General features: G+C 51.6%; 1 protein-coding gene across 5 annotated transcripts in view; it reads right to left on the bottom strand.

Moving 5' to 3' along the window:
- Window positions 1–13502, bottom strand: part of FMNL2 (formin like 2) — a 111620-nt gene that overhangs the window by 48964 nt on the left and 49154 nt on the right. The window lies entirely within an intron of this gene.

Raw genomic sequence — 13502 nt, 5'->3', positions numbered from 1 at the left:
AGAGGCAGTAATTATTTGATCCCTATCGTTCCTGGCTCCTTTGATGTGAGCTCTCCTTCCAGGACAGCTCTCTGGGAAGGGCGGCTTTCCCAAGAGCCCTGTCCCAGAATGTGCAGCATAACTGTCGTGCTTGTGCTCCTGGAGAGCCCAGGAACAGTGGATGGGACTCAGGAACACCTGGATGGGACCCAGAACACCTGGAGAGCTCTGCAAACACCAGGTCTGGAAAGGATCCCGATCAGCCCGGCCGAGCACAGCAAGGCCAAGTGGTGGCTGGAGAATCTGCTGAGCACCTCTTGGGCTCCAGCATCTCCTGGGCTCCAGCTGGAATTCCCAGACTGGCCCCAGTTAACCCCTGAGGATCACAGGCCTCTGGCAGCCCATTCCCAGTGAGGAAGAGCCGGCCGGTCCCGGTGGCACCGGACACAACAATAAATCAGGAATCAATAAATCAGGAATCAATAAATCAGAGTTTTGGACTGAAATCCCACTCCAGGAGCACCTTCCCAAGCTGTGTGACACACAACCTCCAGATTTATTCCAGCAGGATGTCCTGGGGGTCCCTGGAACCACCCCAGATCCATCCTCTGCCCAGACTTGATTTGTTTCCAGGGAAGGGAAGGGAAGGGAAGGGAAGGGAAGGGAAGGGAAGGGAAGGGATGTGGACAAGCAGCACCTGTTGGGATCAGCCAACCAGGACACCTCAATGGTACCTGGAAAATGGGAATTTAAGGAAGCTCGTGGCAGGATCAGAGGTGCCAAGGGGGATTCTGTGCCAGGGGATGCCGTGCTGGCCACACTGTTGGGCACCAGGACAAGCCTGGGGCATGAGGGACAGCTGAGGATTTGCTCCATCCCAGCCAAGGAGTGTTCCTGCTCCTGGGGATCCCCTCCACACCTCCTGCCCCCCTGGTTGCTCCTCCCAGAGCTTGTTTTCCATCAGATAACAATGACTCTTTCTCCTGCTCATCTCTGCTGTCATGTTGACAGTATTTATAGGCTCTGATCATATCTGTGCTTGCTTCTCCTCTCAGTCTCTCACCAGGCACTTTATCAGCTCTGCTTATCACTTCATGCACTTCTTGGTATTTTTCCTGAGGGTTCTTCCAGCGCCATTCCTTACTCCTGAGCCATATTTCACAGCTCCACTGGCTCTCAGCTGGAGGAAAAGCTCCAGTGTTTACCTGCAGTGCAGCCCTTGTCAAGCTCTGATCTCCTTGGAGCTAATCAGCTTACGCACCCCGGCTGGCAGCAGGACAAGAAACCTGCCTGGAAACCTGGGCAGGGCTCAGCCATGGCAGGGCTCCAGCAGGGATGAGAGCCTGAGCAGGAAAACAAGGCCCAGGCAGCAGGCTCCAGTGATCTCATTCCCAAACGAAGGCAGCTGATCCCAGCCTGCAGCAGGAAGCGCTTTGCTCTGCTCCACACAATCACTCCAGACATTCCTGCCCTCTCCCACAGGGAAAATCCTCTCTGGACACCCTGTGCAGCCAGGCTCGGCTCCCTGTGTGCAAGCTGAGGGTGAACTGCACCCACTCACTCCCCACAAAGAGCTCTGAAGTGTCACCACGGTATGGACAGGACCAGGGGTCTCTCCACAGTCCCTCCAGCCCTTGGCTTGATCTCTCCTGGAGGGAACTGGGAAGGGAAGAGCCGCCTTGGTTACCTGCACAGCCTGAGGGAGGTGTAGGTCTGCCAGTGAGTGCCCAAAGGAGGGGCACAGGGACGAGGAAGGGTCTGCAGGGACAGATGTGGAGCATTGGAGGTCACTTGGTTTGTTCAGCTGCAGAAGATGAGACTGAGGGGAGACGTCTGGAGCCTCCTCCTGGGGGACAGCCCCGACCTCTGCTCTCTGCGGTCAGGGACAGAACCTGAGCAATGGCTGGAGCTGTGCCATGGCATTTCAGGCTGGATCTCAGGGAAAGGTTCTTCCCCAGAGGGTGCTGGCACTGCCCAGGGAATGGGCACAGCCCCGAGGCTGCCAGGGCTCCAGGAGGGTGTGGACACCAGGGGTGCCCAGGGTGGGATTGCTGGGGTGTCTGTGCAGGGCCAGGAGCTGGATCCATGATCCTTCTCACTCAGGATATTCCAGGATTCTGCCCCATATCTTCTCTGAAATCTGGACTAAGGATTTTCTTACTCTCAACAGCCACTCCCTGCTGGAAAACGGGATCCCAAACCACAATATTTTTACCTCCATGGGAAGCAATAATTGGTTTTTTTTACATCCCTGCATGGCAGCACCCCAAGTGGCTCCTGAAACCCAAGTGCACTGCTCCCAGGTCCCTAACTCCAGCCACAGCAGCAGGATCCGAGGCAGAGGCTACTGAGCTGGCTCCAGGAGCTTTGCTGGAGTCCCACCCAACCAGACACATTGGTCATCTGGATTTCTTATTCCCTCTGGATGCCTGGAATGACTCACCAACACCACTTCCAGCTCCTACAACCGTGGGCTTCACACATCCCAGGGTTCTTCAGTTAATGACAGGTCTATGTCCTGTGGTTTCCCTTTCCATCTTTTCCCAATTAGAGCTTTGGAGGCTTCTGAGAGCAGAACTATTCCCTTCCTAAAACAATCCAAACTCCAGCCTGTGTCCCCTGTGTCACCACCCACTTGTGCAGCTGGAGACCCTCTGCCAGCAGAGCAGATTTCCAGAAGTTCAGGAGGAGCTGCACCTTTAATTGGATCCCCAGCTTCCACGAGGATCCCATAAAACCCTTTCCTGTCAGTGGGAACTGCAGCTGGAGCAGCCTCATCTTGTGCCCCACTGCTCTGCATCCTCATTTCCACCCTCATCCCCATCCCTGGCTGGCCCTGCCAAGGATGGCTCCTCCCAGTCCAGGTGAAAAATAACCACCCAGGTTATTTTATTTTTTAAAATTTATTTTGACCTGGATTTTAACAATCCAGGTTAAAAATAAATTAATTTTTGGCCAGGCTACTTTGCGCCACTGGCCGAGCAGCTGAACCTGGGTGAGCTCCATAGCTTTGCCCCTCTCCTTCCTCCCACAGCCTTGGGAGATCAGTCCCACCTTCCTCACTGCAACGTTCCACTACCTCACGGTGCTTCCAGGCTTGGGGAAGGGGGAGAAGCCAAGCTCTGGCACGTCCTCCTGCCTGGAGAGGCCGTAGGAAACCGGAGCCCTCCGCTTCCGAGTGCTCAGCAACACCTCCCAGCACAAACCTGGAGCAGCCACAGCTGGATCCTGCACAGCCTCCTGCTGTCTGCAAGGGCTCCTGGCCAAGCCCATCCTGGCTCCAGGAACACGGCACTTCGCTCTTCCCCCCCGAATTCCAAGGTTATTCATGTCTGCTGCTACGTGCCAAACAACCTAGGTAAGGTTTCCATTCCTTTGGTTTGCTCTGGGTTGGCTGGATGAAGCTGGGCCTTAAATTAATCACAGTAGCAGATGGAAAACTGGGGGAGTACAAGCAGACCTCCAAAATATTAAATTGCTGAAGAGTTAAAAATAAAACCAGAGTGCAACAAGGAAATTTATGTACTTTTAACCTATGAAACAAAGCCCAGCTCCATTCAAACTGGCGGAGCCTCCAATTCCAGGTTTTGGCACTAAAAATCTCATTTGTGGACTGATCTGCAGGATTAGGGCACCACCACCACGGCTTGGCTTTGTCCTTGGTCTCAAACACGTCCCTTGGGGTTGTCCTGCTGTCTCCTTCCATGGAAAAAGGGCACTGAGGGAGCTGCTGGTGACCACACATGGTGGCCCCAGGCCTTGGGGGCAAAGTGCTCCTGCAGCCAGCATCATCCAGGGAAATGGATACATCCATCCCATACATCCCACGTGTCAGAGCAGGATAAAGCACCCAGCTGGAAAGGGAAGCACCGGCAGATGCCTCCAGGTGCCACCTGCAGCCCAGGTCACACCAACACCAACTCCAGTGCCAGTGGTGGAATGACTGAGCTGTGCTTTTTCCCAACTTATGCCTCCTTTTCCTGAGGATTAAAAGGCCCAAAGTTTTGGAAAACCAGTGTAGGAGCAACTCAACTGACTTAAAAGCATGAGCATTGCTAATTAATAGCGTTGCTAATTAATAGCATTGGGCTGCTGCTCTTATTGATCACATCATCTTCAAGTCCGCATCCCTTTTATTAATGAATCCTGACATTAATTGTGCTGGGAATGATCACAGAGTCCTCCTGATCCATTTGTTCCCATGAACAGCCCTGAATGTGTCAGTAGGAGCTCACGAGGCCCTAAACTGTGGGATGTCCTCACCATCCAATGGATGGGGATGGAAAAGGCAGGAAAGCAGAGCCTGCCAAGGGAAGGTGAGTCTGACCAACACCAGAGCTGGAGGAAGAGACATTAAAAACCATCCCAGCAAAGAGTTAAACTCCCCACCTCCATAAAGGCACTGCTGACCTTGAAAAGAATGAAGGTATCCCAGGAAAACCTCCTCTGCCAGGACACATCCTGATGTGGCAGGTGAGGGGGAAGGGAATTCCCACTGCTCCTCCATGAGACTGCACAGTAACTCAAACTCCTGGGAATTAATTCCCAGCTGGCTTTCTCCTCCTGTCCTCCCTCTGACTGGGATTACTCCCACCTTCCACTACTCCCAGAGAGATGGAAAAGCAACCCTGGATCGTTTCTGGCTTCCCAGCAGCACTCAGGAGAAAGATCAGGGCTTTAAAACACTTCAAACAAGTCTCGGTCCTCGTGACTCAGATTTACACACCCACATCAAAGCTCTGCTCTTACTCCAGGCTCCAAGGACTCCCTATCCTCACCTGGAACTTCCCAGTCTGAGTTTATTCTCCAGCCCATCCGTGACACTTCCCAACCCCTCAGGTTCAGCACAGCACTTTGCCTGCAGCTCTCCAGGGTTTATCTCACCGTCTGCACCACGATGAGCTGCAATCCTGATTTTTCCTGCATTTCAGTCAGGGCGGTTTTAAGGCACAGCCTGAAGCATTTTTAACTTTTATTAATGCCCAGTGAGTTCTTACAAAGCAGACCCAAAACTGGCTCGTAAGTCAAGCCCACACCTCCCATCTCTGTAACACTGAGGCAGAGCAGCTCTTCCCTGGCTGGAGGGAGCCTGAGAACCAAATCCCAGCTCCTGAGTGGTCCAAGTCTCCTTCCTGGCACTGAGCTGCCCACATCCTCCCAGTGACCAGGATCCAAGAGCAACCAAATTCCAAAACCATTAAAAAGAGAACGAAAAGCAACATAAATCAGTTCAGAGGGGTTCATGTGACACTGTCACCCTTGGCTGTCAGAGATGTGATGGCTGAGGCTGGAAATGTTCTCTCACAATCCCTAAATTTAGCTGGAGTGAAAAGGAGCCAGTTTAGAACAAGGAGGGTGCCCAGGCAGGAGCAAACCCAGGGCTCTGTGCTCATCCTTTCAGGCTGGAGCAGGACAACTCCAACTCCCCAGCCCATCCTCTCCTGGGACAACCAAGGGGACAGGGGCTGTTTGGTGGTGGCTTGGAGCCACCAAGGGTCACCAGTGGGACCTCCTGCCTCCCCCACTCACTAAACCACCTCTAACCTGAGGTTCACTACAGGTCTGCAGCACCTGGCTACGGCATTAACGGGTGCACATGGCACCTGGGGACAGGGGTTGGAAGTGGCCTTGGCAGTGCTGGAGGAATGGTTGCATCTGATGATCCTAGAGGGCTTTTCCAGCCTTAATGATTACGTAATTCTTCATCCCAACACAGTTCCCAGGTGAAACACACGTTGAGCACGTCACTCACAGCGCAGGAGGGCAGTGCCAACCAGGCCTCTTTAGCCTGGGGGAAAATTCCCTAAATCCCAGAATCATCCAGGTGGGAAGAGATTTTGAAGATCATCGAGTTCGTCAACCCCAAACCATCCCTAAACCCTGTCCCCAAGTGCCACATCCAGACACCTCCTGAACACTCCCAGAGATGGTGACTCCACCACACCCTTGGGCAGCTCATTCCAATGCCTGACTGCTCTTCCAAGAGAAAAAAATTCCAGTATTTAACCTGAACCTCCCCTGGTGCAACTTAGGGTCATTTCCTGTCATCCCTTCACTTGGGACATGGCAGAAGAGTCCAAGCCCACCTCACTCCACCCTCCTTCCAGGAGATCAATGAGGTTCTCCCTGTGCCTGCTCTTCTCCACACAAAAATTCCAGAAGAAATTACAAAATTCCAGAAGCAGCAGATCCTGGCCCCAAACCCTGCTCATGGCTGGAGAAGGTTCCTCACCCTGCCCTAACCCTGCCCTGTTCCTAACCCCTGTCCTGTGACCCTTTCTGCACAAAAAGTCTCTGTGTAGCTCCAGGAGCTGCCTACCAAAACAACCTCGGGATTTTTGTACAGCATTAAAATTTAATTCCAGGGCCTGGCCTGTAAAACAGCCCTTAATATTCTCCTAGAATATTAAAATGCAACTTTTTGCAATTTTCTGTGCTACTTAACTTCCCAGCCCTGCTGCAGTGTGTTTATTTAGGAAAGCCAGAGGCAACTGAAGCGAGCTCCAAGTTCCCTGACTTTATGAGGAATCCAAGCTAGGCTAAAATTAAATGTGCTTATTGTTCTAACTCTCCTTCTCCTCTCCTGTTTTTTTTTTTTTCATTAAACTTCTCTTTGATCTAAAAATACCAATGCTCTGCCTGCACCAGGCCTTTCTCCTCCTGAAGATGCCCTGGATCCATAGGGAAGAGCAGGAGAAGCTCCCACAGCACGGAGGGACCTGCTGAGGAGAGTGGACACGGCGTGTGGAGCTCATCCTTGGGAAATTACTGGAAAAAAACCCAAGTCACACCCTTGAATCCATGATCCTGGATCCATGATTCCCCAGGTGCATCTCTGTGGGCCAGAGGTCACCCAGGAACATCCACTTCACACATGGAAGGGGAAAGCTGGGATGTAGAAAACTGTGGTGACAACCTGCGGCTCCTCAGCTGATTAGGAAGGACTGAAGCATCCAGGAATCCTGTGGAAGGGAATGGGGAATATTCCTTGGGACACCAGCACTTCCTGGGTGTTTATGGCCCCCTAGAACATCGGGGATGGGATCTTCTGACTCACAACAAAGCTGCTTTTTTAATGGGATCTGGGGAAAAGTTCCGGAGAAAAACCAAAACCCCTTGGTGTATTGAGGATAACTGTAGGGATGCCTGGACCTCACCGCTCTGTCTGTGCTGCTGCGAGGCAGCACAGGACTGGAAAAGATGTAAAAATGGCTGGAACCCCTTTTGTGTGTGTTTTCCAGCATTTTTGTGCCCTGCAGCTCCCAGCACTCTGGGCTGCCCCATGGATGGAATCGTGGGCACTGCCCACCATGTGTGCACTTCCCAGCACAGCCTTTGGAATACTCATCTTGGTTGTTTGGGAGCCGCTTTCTCTGACATTTCACTGAAAAGGCTTTAATTTTGGATTTTGTGGTTTGCCTTATCAGCAATGAGCCATTTAATGGAGCCACGGGACGAGCTCAGAGCTCGGAGTGAGTCAGGCCTGGCTTGGCCTTTGAAGCGTTCCTACCATGGAATTCTTTCCCAGTGGTGAATTAATGAGGTTTCAGCTTTCCCAAAACGTGAGGCCATGAAGCTGAGTCTGGACTTTTCAGAGGAACAAACAGCTGTGTGGTCACTGCAGCCCTCGGTCCCCAAAACCTTCCAGAGGTTTCCTGGATAAAGTTCCCTCAGCGAGGTTGGAGACATCGTGGCTCTCCCAGTGAGACCCCACTTGTGTGGAGAGAGAAGGGGTTTAGGATCAGAGAATCCTGAAGGTTGGAAAAGCTCTCCAAGATCTCCAATCCAGCCATTGCCCAGCACTGCCCCGTGTTCCCAGTGCCCCATCCACATGGCTTTAGATTCCTCCAGGGTGGGGATTCCAATGCCTGAGCACCCTTTCCATGAGGAAATGGTCCCTCATACCCAGTCTATCCCATCACTCAGGGAGTGATCCCACTGTGGCTCCATGTCACTGCTTCCATCCCTACAATGCCCTGATTAACCTCTGGGAAGAGCTGGGAAGGAAATGTTAATTGATGATAAATATGCAAATGGCAGTGCTGATCAAAGGGAGCAGAGAGCTGCACGTGGGGAGGGGTGAAGGACACAGAAGGGCTCAGAAAAGTCATGGAAAACCACAGTGGGGGCAAAACATGGGAATTTGTGGGTGTGCCAATGCACGTGGGCATCATCCACCGTGGCCCCGTGGAGCAGGAACCCCTGGCTGTCCCCAAGCCAGGCTCCATCAGGATTGCTCTTCCTTACAATCCCTCTGGAAGTGGAGCATGTGTGACCTGTGGGACTGCACTGCTGCTCATCCATCAGCTGCTCAGGAGGAAAAGGAGAATTCCGGGCAGCAGCTCCGACAGCTGGCAAAGCCCATCTGGCAGATGTGCACCCCACTGCACCACAGCTGGATGGCATTTTGGGAAGGAATTCCTACCTGGGAGGGTGGGAAGGCCAAGGCACAGATTCCCAGAGCAGCTGTGGCTGCCCCTGGATCCCTGGAAGTGCCCAAGGCCAGGCTGGAGTGCCCTGGGATAGTGGAAGGTGTCCCTGCCCATGGCAGGGTGGAATGGGATGGGATTTAATATTCCATCCCAAACCAGCCTGGGATTCTGTGATTTCTGTGATATTCCTGAGGATGAGAAGGGATTTTTAGAGGGTGGGTGGAACAAAATCCCACCAAGCTTTCCTCACATGGAGGATCCCTCAGTTCCCCTCCAAAGGGATGAGCTGGTCAGGGACGTTGGCCAAGTCAACCTCATTCAGGAAAAGCCAGATGAAATTCTCATCAAAACACTTAAACTTCACCTAACTGCAATTCTTAAGGCAGTTGATGATCCCAAATTATCCTACACACTCTCCTATGACAGAGGTAACGTGTGTTTTCCCATCAGAAATCATGGAATTCCAGAGAAGCTTGGATTGGGAAGGGCCTTCAAGCCCATCCCATCCAGCCCTGCCATGGCAGGGACACCTTCCACTATCCCAGGCTGCTCCAGCCCCACCCAGCCTGGCCTTGGACACTTCCAGGGATGCCACAGCTCCTCTGGACAACCTGTGCCCACAAACACTCTCCTCACATACAGATAAAAACCCATGGAATTCATCCCAAGTGAGCTCCTTATGCAACACCAACTGAGATTTCAACTACAGCACCCACAAAAAACCCCCACGTGGCAAAATCCCACCAGCACCCCCACACAAACAGATGGAAAACATCCCCCCCAGAGCCAGAATAAACCACAGGGACGCGTTTAAAGGGACACAAATAAAATCCAAGAGCAAATCCAACCCACAGGGCCGGCACGGTTTAGTCCCAGGACACCCTGATGGATGCAGCTCTAGGAACAAAACCTTCATTTGAATAATATTAAGGGTTGGATAAACCAAAAAAAATAAATGAAGTCAGGGATAAAAAGCCTGGCCTAGAGCCTGGTCCCAGGTTTTCTGTCTCCAGTGAATGTCAGCACGAGCTCTCCTTGGAAAACCACGTCCCAGACAAAACTGCTGCTTTGGAGGCAGCCAGGAACTCACTCAGATGCTCAGAACTGGAGCCTATTTTTAATTTTTAAATTCTCCCTGAGCTCCCAGTTCTCTCTTCCCAACATCCTCCAGCCAATCCAGGTCTCTGCACGCCCCTCACGCTGCCCAGAGGGAGCAGAAAAATCAAAAGAACTCCTTAAAAAATGCAAATTATTTACATCCCCCTTTGCTGCAGTCAAGCACTTGCTGAACAGGGAAAGCAATTTATTTGGAAGTCTATTACACCTAAAAATGTAAACACAGAAAAGGCTCTCACACACCAAGCCACAATCCCAAGGGAATTTTTCACAGCAAGTTACAAACTTGGATTTATACTGGAAATATTTACAGGTCTCACTACTGCAGGCACCACTCCAGCCAGGCAGAGGAGGTGCAGGGAAGCCAAAATAAACCTAAATCCTGTGATTTTCCAGCCCTAACGAGCAATAATTCCTGCAGCAGGGCTGCTGTGTCCTGTGCTCCAGTGTCACTGTCCCCAGGGCTCCCTGACATTGTCTGCCTGGGCTGGCAATAAATCACTAAAAACGTGTCTCACACACACATGGGCATTCTGTGAGTGACTTAAGTGACCAAAATCCAGCATTTTCAGACACCAGCCCTGATTTTTGCCGCTTCACTGGACACAAATCTCACGGCACCTTTTTGAAATATTTTTTTCTGAAGTGTCCAAGGCTCCGTGGATTTGCCAAGAACGAGGCATCAGGATTTCAGGGAATGCAGGTGGCCCTGAGCAAACACCTCTGTCTGCCCTCCCCTTGCTCCCTTCCCACAAAAGCTGGCCTTTGCTGTGTCCTAATTCCAAATTCATCCACCTGTCCTGCCTGGTCCTGCTCCCTCCTCCTGGACATGGATATTTTACACAGTCAGACACAGGAATGCATCAGTGTTAAGTTTCCTTAAGTTTCTCTGGATTTGGGGGAGTTTATCCCCGCTTTCATTGGATTTCCATGGATCTCAGGGTGGGTAACACCACTTTCCTTGAGTTTCCCTGGGTCTGGGCGGGGTTTATACCTTATTTCTTTGACTTCTTTTCTTTGATTTCTGGATCTAGGGGAGTTTAAACCTTATTTCCTCAATTTACCCTGCATCTAGGGGAGTTTAAACCTTATTTTCTTTGAGTTTCTGTGGCTCTGAGGGGGTTTATATCCACTCTCCCTGAGCTTCCCTGGATCTAGGGGGGGTTTATCCCCAGTTGCCTGAAGTTTCACAGACCTGGGGAGGTTTATCCATTTTTTCCTTGAGTTTTCCTGGATTTGAGGGGGTTTATCCCCCTTCCCTTTTATTTTCCCAGATCTGGGGGGGTTTTCCTTTATTTCTTTGAGTTTCTGTGGATCTGGATAGGTTTGTCCCCCTTCCCTCGTATTTCCCTGGATGTGGGAGGGGTTTCTTCCCTATTTCCCTGAGTTTCCCTGCATCTCAGGTGGTTTATCCTTTTTCCCTTGAGTTTCCCTGGAAGGGCCATATGAGGAACAGCTGAGGGCACTTGGTTTGTTGGAGAAAAAGACTGAGGGGAGACTTGTCCCACTTTGGAACTTCCTCCTAAGGGATCACTTTGGTTATTCCTTAAGCACTTTTACTGTGGCTGTCCCAAAACCAGTCCCAAAGGTAGGTGCTAGACCAATAAATGTTTGAACTCGCCCATAAAATCCCTACTAGGTTACTTTTTCCAAATAAATCTGTGGCTGTGCTGGCTGGGCTCCCATTCCTGAGGCAGTTCTGGATGCTATTTTTAATCTCTGTGAGAAGACGATTCCCAAATTTCTGGACAATGTAAGCAGGCACCTAAATTCAGGAAAAGAAGGAGAGAGGGAGAGGGAGAGGGAGAGGAGAATTTCTCTCCAGCTCCTGTCATCCCAGAGTCATCCTTACAACTGAATCCCACAGGATTTCTCACCTGATGGCAACACATGTTTACAATTCCCTTCGTTTATCCACAAATATGTTTCTAATTTCATCTTTTCATGTCAGACACACTTCACCTGCTCACCCTCCAGACATCCACCTCGTGATTTTCCCACTGCAGGAAGCCTGTAACCAGGATTTCATCAAAATTCCCTTCGATGAATGTTTATAAACTGTAAAACAAGTGGAATTGTGATGGAGAGTTGTGCTGCAACACCACACACTGGTATCTCCTGCCAGGAGCACACCGAGGGTGCTGCCAAAAACACGGAATCATGGAATCATTGAGGTTGGAATAGACCTCCAAGACCACTGAATTCAACTTGTGACCGATCATCCAGCCCAAAGCACTCAAGCTGTGGTGCTGGTGGCACAAAAATGGGGAAATTATTCCACACACCTGCTCTTCCTCAGGTTCTCTAAGGCACAACCGTCCCTAATTCCTGGCTGAATTAATCTGACTGTCAGGATGGTTCTGGAGAAGGAAGCTGGATTCAGCTATGAGTGAATATCCAAGGACTGTGAGGTGCAGATCCCAGACAGAAGGAGCTGGGCTGGCTCTCAGCACAGTCAGGAACTGAACAGCTTCAGGCTTCAAGACAGAAACAGCCAAAAATTATTTATAAAGAGGCTTTCCTGGGAATATTTTAGTCCCCAAGCCCTTCCCCTGTGGGCAAGTGCCACCTGTGTGCAAGGGTGTCACCCATGAGTGAAACTCTGGGATTTTCACCTCTGGCTTTGGAAGTGCTGACATGAAGAGAGCTTTGTGAAAGGAGCCCTGGCTCTCCTCGGCTTCCCACGCCAGGAGCTGGGAATGGGAATTAGGTTAAAGAGCTCCTGGGCTCCCAGGCAGAGCATGGCACGGAATGAAAAGGAGCCCTGGCCGGCACATGACCGGGATGAGCAGCAGGATTAATCCCAGCCTGGCACCAGGAACAACCAGCTCCCAGCCTGGCGTCGGGACAAGCACCGGGCCAGGCTGGAATACCTCAAATTCCACTTGAAATGGTACAAAAACAAACCAAAAAATCCTTTTATCCACTAAGTATGATCCAAGTCTGGCATGGGCAGCTCCATCCTCAGAGGGCAAATGGGATCCAGCCCTGAGCAACCTGCTGGGAACACCTCAGCCTGTCAGGGATTCCAGGGAAACTCACTGGTGATGGGAGAAGCAGCAGCAACCCCACAGCACAGGACAGACAGAGCTGAGGAAGTTTTGTGCTCCAGATCACAAACAGCTTTTACCTTTAGCTGGAGTTGGCAAAGCAGAAATATTCTTCCCAGCAATGGTACTTCCTTATCAGCCTCACACTTCATTATCCTTATCTGCAAGAACTCCGAGATGCTATCGGCAGGTCCCCGCTTCCGTGGCTGAAGGAATGCCAAAAAAACAGCCAAATCCTCCTGTGTGAGCTCAGCCACACTGCCTGGATGAGGTGCACTGGGAAGCAAGGGATCAGCTCCCCCTCCAAGCCTTGGCACAGGTCTCACTGCCAAGGACAGCTCCCAGCCCACGGGGAGACGATCCCTGCCTGGGAGCTGTGTGTTCCTGGGGCTGCTGTGCTTCCCCTGGGATCATGCCTCAGCTCCAGGGCTTCCACACAACACCAGCCCATGGCTCCTGCACCTCTAGAACCCAGGGAGTGTGTCTGGAAGCCCTGCTGGAAGCATCCACAAGACCCCCGTTTTGGGTCCCACACAACGTGACGTGGTGCCAATCTGGAGACTTTGGGGAATTCTCTCCTCCCAGCCTCACCTGCCCCTCCAGTTGTCTGGGAACCTCTCAGGGATGGCCAGCATGACTTGTGGGTTCATTTCTGGGGCACAAAGATGAAAAGAGAGCCCCACACCAAAGGAGAGCTGTGGATCTGGCTGTACCCACCAGCTGCCACCAACATGGAGCAGTGACACCAGCACCCCAGAGGAGAGGGGAGTGATGGCACAGCCAGTGGAGCAGCTGCTCCAGCACAAATCCAAATAAACGGAGCTCTTGGATGGTGTTCCATCACCACAGGTCCCCTGAGGGGAAGATCCAATCCCAGAGTGCCACCAGCACCCCCATTCCCAATGGGAGCCAATGGGCACAGGCC

Source organism: Pyrgilauda ruficollis, unplaced genomic scaffold (assembly GCF_017590135.1).
Source record: "Pyrgilauda ruficollis isolate IOZ18807 unplaced genomic scaffold, ASM1759013v1 scaffold205, whole genome shotgun sequence".
In the NCBI taxonomy this organism is placed as follows: Eukaryota; Metazoa; Chordata; class Aves; order Passeriformes; family Passeridae; genus Pyrgilauda; species Pyrgilauda ruficollis.
Note: the sequence above shows the minus strand (reverse complement) of the source record. Positions and strands in the feature narration are given on the sequence as shown.